The sequence below is a fragment of the Mesocricetus auratus genome, unplaced genomic scaffold (assembly GCF_017639785.1).
Source record: "Mesocricetus auratus isolate SY011 unplaced genomic scaffold, BCM_Maur_2.0 Super-Scaffold_100021, whole genome shotgun sequence".
Taxonomy (NCBI): Eukaryota; Metazoa; Chordata; class Mammalia; order Rodentia; family Cricetidae; genus Mesocricetus; species Mesocricetus auratus.
In genome coordinates this window covers 7,989,482-8,003,071 of record NW_024429202.1, presented here as the reverse complement: position 1 = coordinate 8,003,071, position 13,590 = coordinate 7,989,482, and the positions used below count along the sequence as shown (strand labels likewise).

Genomic DNA, 13,590 nt, shown 5'->3' with positions numbered 1-13,590 from the left:
CGCTCCGTTATAGGAAATGCCGCCCCTGGACTGGCTGGAGAGCACTGGGGTTGCTGGGAAACAGGTGTTTCCAGGGACCCCATTTGTCAAGGCCTTTCATGTCACAAAGAGTCTGTGGTTGGCAAGAGAGTAGCAGATTTTGATTTCCAAGTTTTGCTTTGTGTATTAAGCCAGCTAGTCAGTGTAGGGAGGGAGGAAACCAGAGGCTGGGAGGCCTACATGGGGGACTGCTGTAACAACTGCCGGAAGAGAAGATGGGGCTGGAGGTGAGTCAAGGCTAAGAAACGGAAATAAGAGATAAGGGGAAGGGGTCAGACCTGAAGACCGGCCCAAGCTGTTTGAACAAGGGCTCCTAGGCTGTGGCCCTGCCTGGCGTGTTGTATCGATGGCAGGAAGCCAGGTCTAGGGATGATCAGGGTGAGGATGCTGCTGATTCACGGTGAGGAAGAGGAAAGTCCCTCAGCAGAGCTCAGGAGCCCTCTCCAGCTTGCAAAGTCCCCGACTTCCGACTCCTGGTGTATCAAATGCATGTCCAGGGCTGAAGGGTCAGGTAAGGTGCCTTCCGCATAAACCTGACATCCCAAGTTTGATTCCCCGGAATCCAGAGGGTGGAAACAGAGAGCCAACTCCTGAATTTTTCCCTCCGCCTTCTATATTCATGTCATGGCGTGTGTGCATGAAAACATAATAATAATAAAAATAAAGATATATTTAATTTATGCTACCTGTCTTCACAACGAAAAGCCAGGAGCGGGAATGCAGCCAGAGCAAGAACTAAACATCAAACAACTTTCCCAGGCACGGGTGAACAGCCATCATTGTCCCCAGCAGAGCCGAACAGTCAGTGCTCACTTTTGCTCTGTGTGAACTTGAGCAGGCCACATCACCTCTTTGTACCTCGGGCTGTCTTCTCCAACACGGAGGAAACCCTACAGGTGCTTCGTGTGTTTCTGAAAAGATAAAGATGCAGTTTGTGTAAGAACTCAGAAGAGACCAGGGCTTACAGGAAGTGATCATAAACACAGGGGTCCCCACTGCTGTGAAGAATGGGACCCAGAGCTGGGACTTCGCCAGGCACTGGCCTTAGGCCTCAGACACCTGCTCCTAGGACCAGCCTTGAATTCTGCCTTACGGGTCTCGCCCACCCGAGCTCCAGGCTCTGCAGTGGCCACTCTGTCGGCCCGTTTTCATGCACCTTTAGTGCTAACTTGTCTGCTGCATCAGATAGTCATCAAACACATCACATCCGCTCTGGGCCATTGCTAGGGGCTGAAATGGCAAAGAAAATTATGGCCTAGGCCTTAACTTGATTCCCTCCTAGCTCCTGGGATGACTCATTGAACATCCATGAAACACTCCTCTAGGCCACACACAGGCATCTGTTTCACTGTTTCTGTCCTGCATTTGGACACAAAACAATTATTCATGGAGTCCCTTAAAGGAGTTATTTAGTTTCCAATCTTGTTCTCATTCTTTTCTCCCAAGTACCCACCTTGTGATACACTCCAGATCATACAGAGGCAGCAACACCGACTCTACAGACTTCTTCCCCATTTCCCCTGACGGAAGACCCAGCACTAGTTCCCAGAGTGTGTGAATACTGTCTGGGCTAGGCCCTATGGGGAAGACAAGGAACATCCCAAAGCAAACCCTCAGAGCATCTCCACCCAATGGCTCATTCATTCTTTTTATTTTATTTTATTTTATGTTTGGTTTTTCAAGACAGGGTTTCTCTGTGAAACAGTCCTGGGTATCGTGGAACTCACTCTGCAGACCAGACTGGCCTCAAATTCACAGAGATCCTCCTTCCTCTGTCTCCCGAGTGCTGGGATTAAAGGTGTATGGCACCCCCCCCCATTTTCTTAAACACTCTTTTCATCCTGATTTATTGTATACATGTGTGCACATGCATGAAGGCATTCTTGTCAGAGCACATGGATGCAGATCAGGGGAGAGTTTGCAAAATCAGTCCTCTCCTCTCCCATGTGGGTCCCAGGAAGTGAACCCAGGCCATCAGGTTTGGTGGCACCCACTCATTCCTTCCACATGTTTCTAGAGTCTCTGAAACTCTGGTAGAGGCTTTGGGAAAGCGAGTGAGATGAAATCTTGTAATAGACACAGCAACATCTCGTTGATGAGCAGTGTCCCGAGCCGTCTGAGGGACAAATGCCGGGCAAATGAGCACATAAACAGATTTCTGTGTTCACGGTCCAGGCTCAGACGCTCATATGGGAGAGTGGGCGGGCCTGTGGCTAGGCTACATCTGCTGTTTAAGTTTGAGTTCAGCAGCTACCCTCTCTGAGCTTTTGTTTGCTATGGTAGCTCCCTGTCTGCCTGTCCTATGGAAAAGGGGAGAGCTAATGTGTGCGAGGGTTGACATCTCAAGTGCCACAGCTGTTCTAAGTAGGTACAGAAACAGGTCACTGACACACAGTGTGGAATAAAACAGTGGGGACCCAAGTCATCCTGGGATCAGTGAGAGAAGTGACACCATGGCAGGTGCCACCCAGCCAGAGGGGAGGGGCTGGACACAGATGCATAGACACACACACAGGCACATAGACACACACAGACACAGACACACAGACACAGACGCAGACACACAGACACACACACACACCGGTTGTCTCTGGTACCCACTGGCTACCCTCAAGGGAAGCAGTTCTATGAGGGATGGAGTAGCTGGGAAAGGAGAAAAGACAGAGACACAAACATTATCTGAGGATTGGGGTGGGGATTGCTTGCCTGGCCCTGCACCACAAAAACCAGGCATAGTAGCAAATATCTGTAACCCGACAATCGCGGATGGAGGCAGGAGGATCCTTCGCTATGTAGAGAGTTTGGGGCCAGTCTGGGCAACATGACAGCCTGTCTTAAACAAGAAGGCTGGAGCCAGCTCAGCAGGTAAAATCCCTTGCTAGGAAAGCCTGACAACCTAGTTCAATCACCAAAAGTCACATAAAGATGGGGAAACCACAAAGTTGTCCTTTGACCCCCACGCTGTGGCACACGCATGCCACACACATCTCACACACACACACACACACACATCACACACACAGAGTGATAAATGATAAATAAAATTCAGATAAAACACGTAAACCTCACATCTCTCCATCAAAGATACCCTTCTAAAAGGGCAATGGACCCACCCCTCTCGGGCAGGTGACAGGGGCAGACATCATTCTTAGGCTCTGGGTTAGAAATGGCCATGGGTCGACAGGGTTAGAGAGACTGGGCCAGTCACGTTACAGTTGCCCTTTGACCTCCCCCATTCCGCCTCTCCCTGGGGTGTGCAGGGAAGTCCATTGGGCACGAGGCAGGGCTGTAGGTCTGGGCGGGTAGAGGAAGGAAAGACAGACACTGGTGCATAAAAAAGACTTGAATCTGAGATGAACGGTCCAGGACGGCAGGACAGAGGGGTGCGCCTGGCAGGGGTGGGGCTGCAGTTTGGAAAACACAGGAGCGATACAAGGGCGGGGCGGAAGTCGGCCCGTTCTCCACCCCATCACGGCAGCATCCTGATATGGGACCATCCCTTCTGTACCAGCCCCGCTCCAACCCCACCTGACCAGGCGGCCCCGCTCCTAGTCCTATGCCCACAGGGACCAGGACGTGGGCAACGAAAGCCAGACAAGCCCTGACGTAGACAGCCCTGCGACCCCCGAGCGCCGCCTCCTCCACAGCCGTAAGTCAAATACTCCTGTGGTTTGGGCACCAGCCAAGCGCCCACACCCCAGCTCACGGGACCGCAACTTCCCTATTGCATCAGGTTACACAGCTCGTGCACACAAGCCGGGAGCTTGTTACACAACCTTGGTGCGCGCACTCGACACCCACATCCTCCGGGTAGCCTGACGGTCACACAGAGGAAACCACAGCCTTGTGAGCAGGACACGGGCTCGATTCCAGACTCCTGGCATCTAGACCTGGGAGGAAGGGAGAAGCAACGGCTTGTGGCTGGGAGCCAGGCCCGTGAGTTCCCCTGCTGGCCTGCTGTGGAGCCCCCAGAGGTCACATCTGGGGCCCTGCTTCCTTCCTTCCTTCCACGACGATGATCCCGATATCCACACCCCAGTGCCAGCCAGGTCACTCAAACGTCTACCAACACCTCTTCCCCTGGGGATGCCAGCAAAAGAAGGGGTAGGAATTGAGAGCAGAGACAGAGTGGATGAGATGACTTCTAAAAGAGTCTTTTCTTTTTATTACACACACTATGTTTTGTCTGGTGTGTGTGTGTGTGTGTGTTTGCCACAGCTTGTGTGTAGAGGTCAGAGGAAGACTTGCTGACGTCATTTCTCTCCTGCCATGTGTGCTCTGGGTATGGAACTTCGATTGTCAGACCCGGCATGAAGCAGCACCTTTGCCTCTGAGCCATGGCCCCGCTCTAAAGGGACCTTTTCTGTTGGAGCTCTTCCTGACGAGGGAGAGGATCCACTAGCTCAGGGAGTAGCAAAGGTACTGTGTACTTTTAAAAGAGTATTATTTAATTATAATACAACGACATCATTTTCTCCACACGTTTTCTCTCCATCATCCTACAGCAAACATGTTTCACTCTTCTTCGTGGTAAGTGGGGGAGGGGCGCAGTTGATCATGGACGTCCCCAGGCCCCAAGTGCCCTCTAAGCCAGATAAGACCTCAGACTCGTGTTTCTCTGGAGCACGTGTGGGAAATGAGTGCAGATGCACATGGCTTGCACATGCTCCTTGCCTGGCCACCGACACGCAGAGATGGGAACATGGGAGATGTCTCCGTGGGAAGCATCCTCAGAGACACTTTCTCAGAACTGCCGGAAGCCTGGATCCCGTAGGCAGAAAGGTCAGAGTTCATGAAGCCTTGAGGCCTGGAAGGGAACCAAGGCTGGATGACCGAGACAGTTGCTGCCAGTGAGTGGAACCCCAAGCCTCTGCCCTGCATCCTGGTTATGCCACAGGTAATGATGCAAGAGGCCCAGGGGTGGTTCTGGTCCCTTCCTAAACTTACTTAGATCTGCAGTGACCCCTGCTGGTTCTGACCATAATCAGTCCTCTGGCAAGTTCTAGCCCGCCTGTCCCCTCTCCAATATCTGCCCTGCCAGCATGCGCCACTAGCTTTGGCCTCGCCCTATCAGGATTCCTCACAGAGACCACCACACTGTTAGCAAACCTTCACTGACTTTCCCAGGAAACGGGCCAACCCTTGCGGCAGATGATTCCCAAGAGATGAACGCCCTCTCTGCATCAGTCCGGTTCTCAGATGAGAGACAAATCTCGGCTTGCAAACCACGTCCCTAGCTCCAGAACCAAAGCACCACCAACTGTGCTGCCCTTGTCCTGCTGGTTCCCCAAGGCCACCCTGAGCACAGTATTCAAGCTTCGTGTTATCTGCCCAGAGCTCATTGCTTTGGGGAAGGGTGGTGAGTCAGTAGACCTTGCCCATGGCTTTCAGAAGTGGCGCTGTCTTCTACATGGAAAGCTGGGCTGCGGATTTGGGATTTGACTTTGTATCTGGACCCACCCTCCTGGATACACGTGGCTTGCAGGAAGGTGACTCCTCCTCCATGGGGGGTGGGGGTGGTGGACGGACACATGATTTACACCTGGCCATTCAAGCACGGCACATCTTGACCACAGTGACTGGCTCAGAGAGGACATATGACCAGCCCTGACCAATCAAAGGCAGTGCCAGGGTTTTCCTGAAGCCACCGAGAACAGAACAGCTTTCCATCCTGAAGCTGCAGAACAGGTGTGTGTCAGGAGCTGCTAGGAGCTTTGCCTGGGGGACATCATCCAAAGAAGGAAGTCCACCACAGACAGCAGAGGCCAAAGTCCTGACGACATTGTCTGGGCTGTGCCAAGGACAGGCCCACCTCTGCACTCTACGATGGGAGAAGCCAATAAATTCCTCCCCTCCCCCTCCTTGCTCCTGCCTCCTGCACATGAGTTGAGTTCCTTTTCTTTGAAACCAAGATCTTTCCAAGCCGCCCCCAACCCCCCAGTGTAAATCATTGTTAACGGCTCTGTCTTCCTGGCTTCACTCCCATGCTTACATAGACATGCTGGACATTTTTAAATAAAAAGTGACACCGCTGGCCACTCCTTCCTTTGGGATAGGCTACCTCAGTCCTTTTGTGAAAGCTCCCCGGTCTGTATCACTACCCGGCTCCCCTCCCCTCAGGACCCCTCCATCTGTGATCAGAACAGTTTCCTTCACCGGTTCCTTTTGTCCGCAAGTCAGACACCAACTGTTACATCATGAGCAAACGTGGGAGAACATACTGGGAGAGTATGAGGAGGCAGGGCAGAAGACTAGGAAGCCGGGACACACGGGCACAGGGTGGACAGGCCCCTCTGTCCCAGGTTACGGTGGTCAAATGTCCAGGCCTAGGTTGGCCTCCTGAATTCAGATCCTGAGTCTATGGGACAGACCCCTCCAACTCTGGCATGGGAAGAAGGTCATATATATGACTTTTCAGGCATGAGACAGAGGCAGCGTCTCCAAAGGTTCACCAAAGACAGGAAGTCAGGAAATGAGGGTAACTGGGTTTCCCCTCCTTCTTACCCCTCAGGTCTCCTTGCTCCTCTCCATAGTGATGGGTTCAGCTGCCTACATTTCCCAGTAGAGCTCTCCAGCCAGGAACTGTCGGAGAGTCCAGTCCCTTCCATGCAGGAGGCTCACAGACCTCTAACCCTGTGGGCACACTCACTTGTCCTGCTCACCGAATCTCTCCTTTCATTTTTTGAAGACAGGGTCTCATGATGTCACCTTGGCTGCTCTGGAATTCACAAAGCCACCTGCCTCCCGAGTCCACCACACCTAGTCCCAAATCCACTCCCTTTTCAGGGCAATCACCCCCATTTTAAGGTTCTGCCTGCCTGAGGGCCTTTTCCTGTCAACTCTGTCACCCCTCTGGTCTCTTTGGACTCCCAGTCATTATCCTTTCTCCAGTGACATTTCTGCTGAGTCTGACAAAACACAAAAAGACTCTTGTCAAAACTGCCCCAGATCTGCTGTTTACGACAACAAACAAGAATTCCCCCTGTAGCTGGTGAGGTCAATGATGTTTAGGCAGGCATGATATACTCTGCCCACAAATAAAGATCCTTCACGCAAAGAGCATGCCCCTCCCTCCTTTTCTCCTTCCCACTGACTAGCCTGTGGTGGAATGGCTGGAGGTGGAGACGCCATTTTGGACTATGACGCAGAAGCTGAGTCCCTTACTCACAGCTGAACCTAACCCTAACCCATTGCTGTCTTCCTTGCAATCTCTGCTTCAACACCACTTCCTCAGGGAAGTCTGCCCAGATAACTCAGATTCCCACAAGCCCAACAGGGAGTCTCTCACTGGGAACTAAGCCATTTTTTATGTAATAATTATTTTTTAATAATTTCCTTTTTTTGTTACTCAACTTGAACACAATGTCCAAGAACTGAACCTGCTTCACACCACTGACTCCTCATTGCCAGGAGTAGTCACTTGAGAAAGCTTAGTGGTTGATACGTGGGCGAATGAGCAAACTGTACACCTTTTTATTTCTGTTTATTCATGTTATTGCACTATGGAAAAGGGCTTTGTGTATCCCAGGATGGCCTCGAACTCACTATGTAGCTGAAGGTAACCATGAACTTCCGACCCTCCTGAGTGCTGGTATGACATGTGTGGACGGCCATGCCTGGTTCATGCAACCCCTAGGGTCTCATGCATGCTAAACAAGCGCTCTGTCAACTTGACCTATGTCCCCAGCCTCGAACTTGGAATTTCAAAAGAAACTCCTGCACCCTTCATTGCCCAGAGATGAAGTCTCTACAGCAGCTTGCACAGATGGACTCAACCACACCCTCCTCCCACAGTTTCTCCCTTAGCATCTCACCCCTGCATGTGGAGGCATATCCCCCAGTACCCATCCCTCCTCACCCCTGCATGTGGAGGCATATCCCCCAGTACCCATCCCTCCTCACCCCTGCATGTACAGGCATATCCCCCAGTACCCATCCCTCCTCACCCCTGCATGTACAGGCATATCCCCCAGTACCCATCCCTCCTCACCCCTGCATGTACAGGCATATCCACCAGTATCTCATTCCTCACCCCTGCATGTGGAGGCATATCCACCAGTATCTCATCTATCACCCCTGCATGTGGAGGCATATCCACCAGTATCTCATCTATCACCCCTGCATGTGGAGGCATATCCACCAGTACCCATCCCTCCTCAGCCCTGCATGTACAGGCATATCCCCCAGTACCCATCCCTCCTCACCCCTGCATGTACAGGCATATCCCCCAGTACCCATCCCTCCTCACCCCTGCATGTACAGGCATATCTACCAGTATCTCATTCCTCACCCCTGCATGTGGAGTCATATCCCCCAGTACCCATCCCTCACCCCTGCATGTACAGGCATATCTACCAGTATCTCATTCCTCACCCCTGCATGTGGAGTCATATCCCCCAGTACCCATCCCTCACCCCTGCATGTGGAGGCATATCCACCAGTATCTCATTCCTCACCCCTGCATGTACAGGCATATCCCCCAGTGCTCCATTCCAGCCTCTGTGACTCTACACACTCCTTTTCTGAAAACTCTGTGATCGGGAGCTGGAAAGATGACTCAGTAGTTGAGAACAACTGCTGTTGTTCCCAGCAGCCGCACTGGGCAACGTACAGCTCATCTCTAACTCCAGTTCCAGCGCACCCAGTGCCCTCTTCTGGCCCGTGAGGGTGCCTGCACTCACAGACACACAGACACACACATACACATGATAATGATAATGATAATGATAATAATAATAGTAACAATAATGCCTTTTGAGCTGGAGAGATGGCTCAGTGATTAAAAATACTTGCTGTTCTTTCAGAGGACACACATAAAATACATCTTAAAAGGTTTTATCTGCTAACTTTTTATGTTTATTTATGGCTATGACTGTTTTCTGCATGTCTGTCCTGTACTGCCTGCGTGTCTGGTGGCCCTGCAGATCATGAGAGGGATCTTGTCCCCTGGAACTGGAGTCACAGATGCGGTGAGCTGCCCTGTGGGTGCTGGGAACAGACCTGTGTCCTCTGCAAGAGCAGCCAGTGCAGCCGGCTGGTGGTGGCGCACGCCTTTGATCCCAGCAGAGGCAGAGGCAGGCTGATCTTTGTGAGTTTGAGGCCAGCCTGGTCTACAGAGTGAGTTCCAGAATAGCCAGAGCTACACAGAGAGACCCTGTCCCCCCCCCCCCAAAAAACAAAATAAAACAAGAAAAAAGATCAACAGTGCTCTTAACCATTGAGCTATCTCTCCAGCTCCCCAAACACAATCTTCCAAAAAGAGTACTCTGGGATCCTTTGCTCCCACAGCCAAGTCTGGAGTAATGGGTCTCAGAGTCTCACCCCATCCCTTGAGAAGTGGCTCGCAGAAGACCCATGATCTCATTGGGGTGGTCAGCCAGTCACAGGGAAAAAGACATACCAGAGGAGATTCACCTGATCTTCTGGTCCTCACTGGCTGCCTATCTCATGGCCACATCCTGAGATTTCCTTTGTTTGTCTCTGTGCCCCACCCTTTGGGAACCCTCCAAAGCTGTAAACTAGGAGGGATGATGAATGGCGGGTACTCTCCACCGGGCTGTGAGCGTAAGGACAGGCCTAGCATGTATTTCTAACCCCAGCACAGGGCCAGCATCGTAGGCACTTAAAACACAGTGCACACTGGATTACAAAAAAAAAAGACTATCTGGGATATGGCTTTGGGAGAAAGAAAGGACTCCGTCTGAATGACAATTTGAGGAGTTTCCTGTTCCCTGGGTGCTCTGAGGGACTAGAGGCGCAGTCTCCTCCATGTCCTGAGGAGGTTGTGTGTCCAGTTAGGAGGGGCTTGAAAGTGCAGCATTGTTGGGGACTTGAGACCTTCTCCTCCTGGTCTCCATGCCTGGGTGACCATAACTGGCTATTGTCTCAGACAGATGCTCAAGCTGTCTCTCTGATAGAGTACAAAGAGGCAGTAGCTATGGGGGGCACTGGAAAACAGACCAGACATACCAGGGTCTTCCAGGCTGTCGTCTCCAGCCCCCTCAAGCTCCTTCCCAGGGGGGATCCTTTGTCCTCTGCAAGAACAGCAAGTGCTCTTAACCCCTGAGCTGTCTCGATAGCCTGGAAGCAAGAGACAGCCTAAAATCAACCTCTGGCCTCTACATGCATTCATGGGTACATTCACCCCTGCACACCCACGTACACCGAAACACACACAAAGTAGCTAGATATTGTGGCGCACACCTTTCTCTTAATAACTTACTTATTTCTATTTTATGTACATTGGCGTTTTGCCGGCATGTATGACTGTCTGAAGGTGTCATGTTGTGCTTGCTGCCACACGGATGCTGGGTATTGAACCCGGGTCCTCTAGAAGAGCAGTCAGTTCTCCTAACCACTGAGCCACCTCTCCAGCCCCCAGTGGCATGCACCTTTAATGCCGGCACTCAGAAAGCACAGGCAGTCAGTGAATTTGATACCAGCTTGGTCTACATAGGGCGTTCCAGGCCAGCCAGGGATATATAGTGAGATTCTGTCTCTAGTAATAATAATAGTAAGGTGATTGTCTAAAGGATTTAGGGATGTCTGCTGTGCTTATGTGCTCATTAAATAAGACTGTCATTCCTGTGTCACTGTGTCCCGAGTCAACAGATCTTCTGAGGAGTGGGTTGCAGGGGACAAGGGGAGATGGCTCCGCTAGTGCATTTATTTCCCAAGAGTCTGGGTAGCAGTCTCTACCCCCCCTTCAGGCTCTCTGTACCCCCCTCCAGTCTGCTGTCTCCATGACTCAGTGGCCCTCAGCCCCTCCAGTCGCCAGCCTGTCTGCCCGGCTCTCACGCCTGATGCAGAGATAGGCACATCCAGCGATAGCATTGTTCCCTACTTCCCCTGCTTCCCAGGTTCTCAAGCGTGATGAGCCCGGAGGATGGGATTAGCCAGGCATGCTGACAGGTTAGGGTTGGAAGGCGTGAGAGACGTGTTCCCGAGCTGGACGGCCCTGCTCCTCAAAAGCAATGTAGGTAGCTGAGTTTAGAGGGGAGGGTCAGAGAACAGCTGTGCCCTGAGCTTCTGGAACATTCTGTCATCCCCAGATATAAAGCGCCTGCGCGAGGAAGAGCAGGCATGCACACGCACACGCGCGCACACACACACACATGCACACACACGCACACACACACAGATGAACGCACACATGCATGCACAATGTAAAGACACAGGCTACCCGCTGAGTGGAGAGCTGGAACACCCACCCCCACACGACAGTCAGTCCCTTCCCTCCCCTGTGTTCTCAGGTGGCTGACTGGTAGCAAGATGTCTCTCAGGAGCAGGAGCGAGCCTAGAGCATTGGGTTCCTGAGCATGTGTGGTGCCTGGCAGGCAGGGGGGAGGGGAGAGGAGCCTGGGGGATGCAGTGTTCTGACTTCATCTTAGTAGTCAGCCAGGGGAGAGGTCTTCCTCCTCTCCAGCCAGGGTGGGCCTCCTCTTCGTTCTCCCTCCTCCTCCTCTTCCTCCTTCTTCTTCTCTCCTCCCTTCTCCTCCTCCCTCCTCTCTCCTCACTCCTCCCTCCTCCTCCCTCCCCCTTCTCCTCCTCCCTCCCCCTCCTCCTCTCTCCCTCATCCTCCCTCCTCACTCCCTCATTCTCCCTCCTCCCTCCTCCTCCTCCCCAGGACCCCCAGCACAGCCGCTCTCATGATCTCACTGCCATGACCAGGAAGGCAGGTGGCCAGGAACCAGGGACCCGCCAAAGCCTTCATGCTCCAGAGACACCATGGCCTGGGTGTTGCCTGGTTCACCCCCCCCCCCCCAGACAAATGCCTGTGACACGCTTTGTCCCACTAAGGATGTGTTTACCAGCCAGTGAGGCCCACATTGTTTCTGAAGACTCACGGGAGTCCAGTCCCTCTCCACTCACTATGGACGTCAGCTGAACTCCCCAACTCCTACTGCTTACTGAATTCTACTCAGCTGCCCCGGGGTCTTCCCTGAGTGTGTCTATAACTTCACATGGTGATGTGAGAAGGGGCCGTGCACAGGGCTGAAGGCAGGGTGGTCATACGGACACGGAGGAATGGGCTGTGTCACTCGGGTGGGGTCTGTGCTGGTAACGGTAACCGTGATAGTAAGGAGGAGATGTTAGGACCCATGGTGGTGGTGATGTCATAGATGGGGCTGACAGCATGGGGATGGTGTAGGAGGTGGAGGAGACGGACGGGAATGTCAGGGAGGGTGGAGATATCGGTGGCTGTGGTTGTGATGGCAGAAATGACAGGGGTGAGGGGGGATGGGGGAGGGGTAGCGGGGAAAATCGATGATGTGGGTGAGATGGACTCATTACAGGTGGCAGACATGACGGAGTGGAAGGTAAGACTTGTAGCCGGGTGGTGGTGCAGCCTTTAACCCCAGCATTCGGGAGGCAGAGGCGGGCTGATTTCTGTGAGTTTGAGGCCAGTGTGGTCTACAGAGTGAGTTCCAGGGCTACACAGACAAGTCCTGTCTTGAAAACAAAACAACAACAAAAAATAGTTGTCAGGGAGCTTGGTAGCTATGGTGACAGCGGGCGTGACAGTGGTGAAGGTGGTGGGGACGGAGGCGGTTGGTCACGATAATGATGGTGGAGGTGGTGGGTGTGGAGACGTTAGGATGCTGGCGATAACAGTGGTGGAGTTTAGTGATGATGGTGGAGTTTAGTGATGTTTTTGGAGTTTAGTGATGATGGTGGAGTTTAGTGATGGTGGTGGAGTTTAGTGATGATGGTGGAGTTTAGTGATGTGGTGGAGTTTAGTGATGGTGGTGGAGTTTAGTGATGTGGTGGAGTTTAGTGATGATGGTGGTGGAGTTTAGTGATGGTGGTGGAGTTTAGTGATGGTGGTGGAGTTTAGTGATGATGGTGGTGGAGTTTAGTGATGGTAGTGGAGTTTAGTGATGGTGGTGGAGTTTAGTGATGTTTTTGGAGTTTAGTGATGGTGGTGGAGTTTAGTGATGGTGGTGGAGTTTAGTGATGATGGTGGAGTTTAGTGATGATGGTGGTGGAGTTTAGTGATGGTGGTGGAGTTTAGTGATGGTGGTGGAGTTTAGTGATGATGGTGGAGTTTAGTGATGGTGGTGGAGTTTAGTGATGGTGGTGGAGTTTAGTGATGGTGGTGGAGTTTAGTGATGGTGGTGGAGTTTAGTGATGGTGGTGGAGTTTAGTGATGATGGTGGTGGAGTTTAGTGATGGTGGTGGAGTTTAGTGATGGTGGTGGAGTTTAGTGATGATGGTGGTGGAGTTTAGTGATGATGGTGGAGTTTAGTGATGGTGGTGGAGTTTAGTGATGGTGGTGGAGTTTAGTGATGGTGGAGTTTAGTGATGGTGGTGGAGTTTAGTGATGGTGGTGGAGTTTAGTGATGGTGGTGGAGTTTAGTGATGGTGGTGGAGTTTAGTGATGGTGGTGGAGTTTAGTGATGATGGTGGTGGAGTTTAGTGATGGTGGTGGAGTTTAGTGATGGTGGTGGAGTTTAGTGATGGTGGTGGAGTTTAGTGATGTTTTTGGAGTTTAGTGATGGTGGTGGAGTTTAGTGATGATGGTGGAGTTTAGTGATGATGGTGGTGGAG

General features: G+C 52.0%; 1 long non-coding RNA gene across 1 annotated transcript; it reads left to right on the top strand.

Annotated features, from left to right (window-relative positions):
• The first annotated feature begins 3,454 nt into the window (after positions 1-3,454).
• LOC121133342 lies at positions 3,455-6,099 on the top strand. Its single transcript, XR_005870178.1, has 3 exons — positions 3,455-3,688; positions 3,773-4,936; positions 5,167-6,099. It is a non-coding gene; the product is annotated as an uncharacterized LOC121133342 (long non-coding RNA).
• Positions 6,100-13,590: the final 7,491 nt, after the last annotated feature.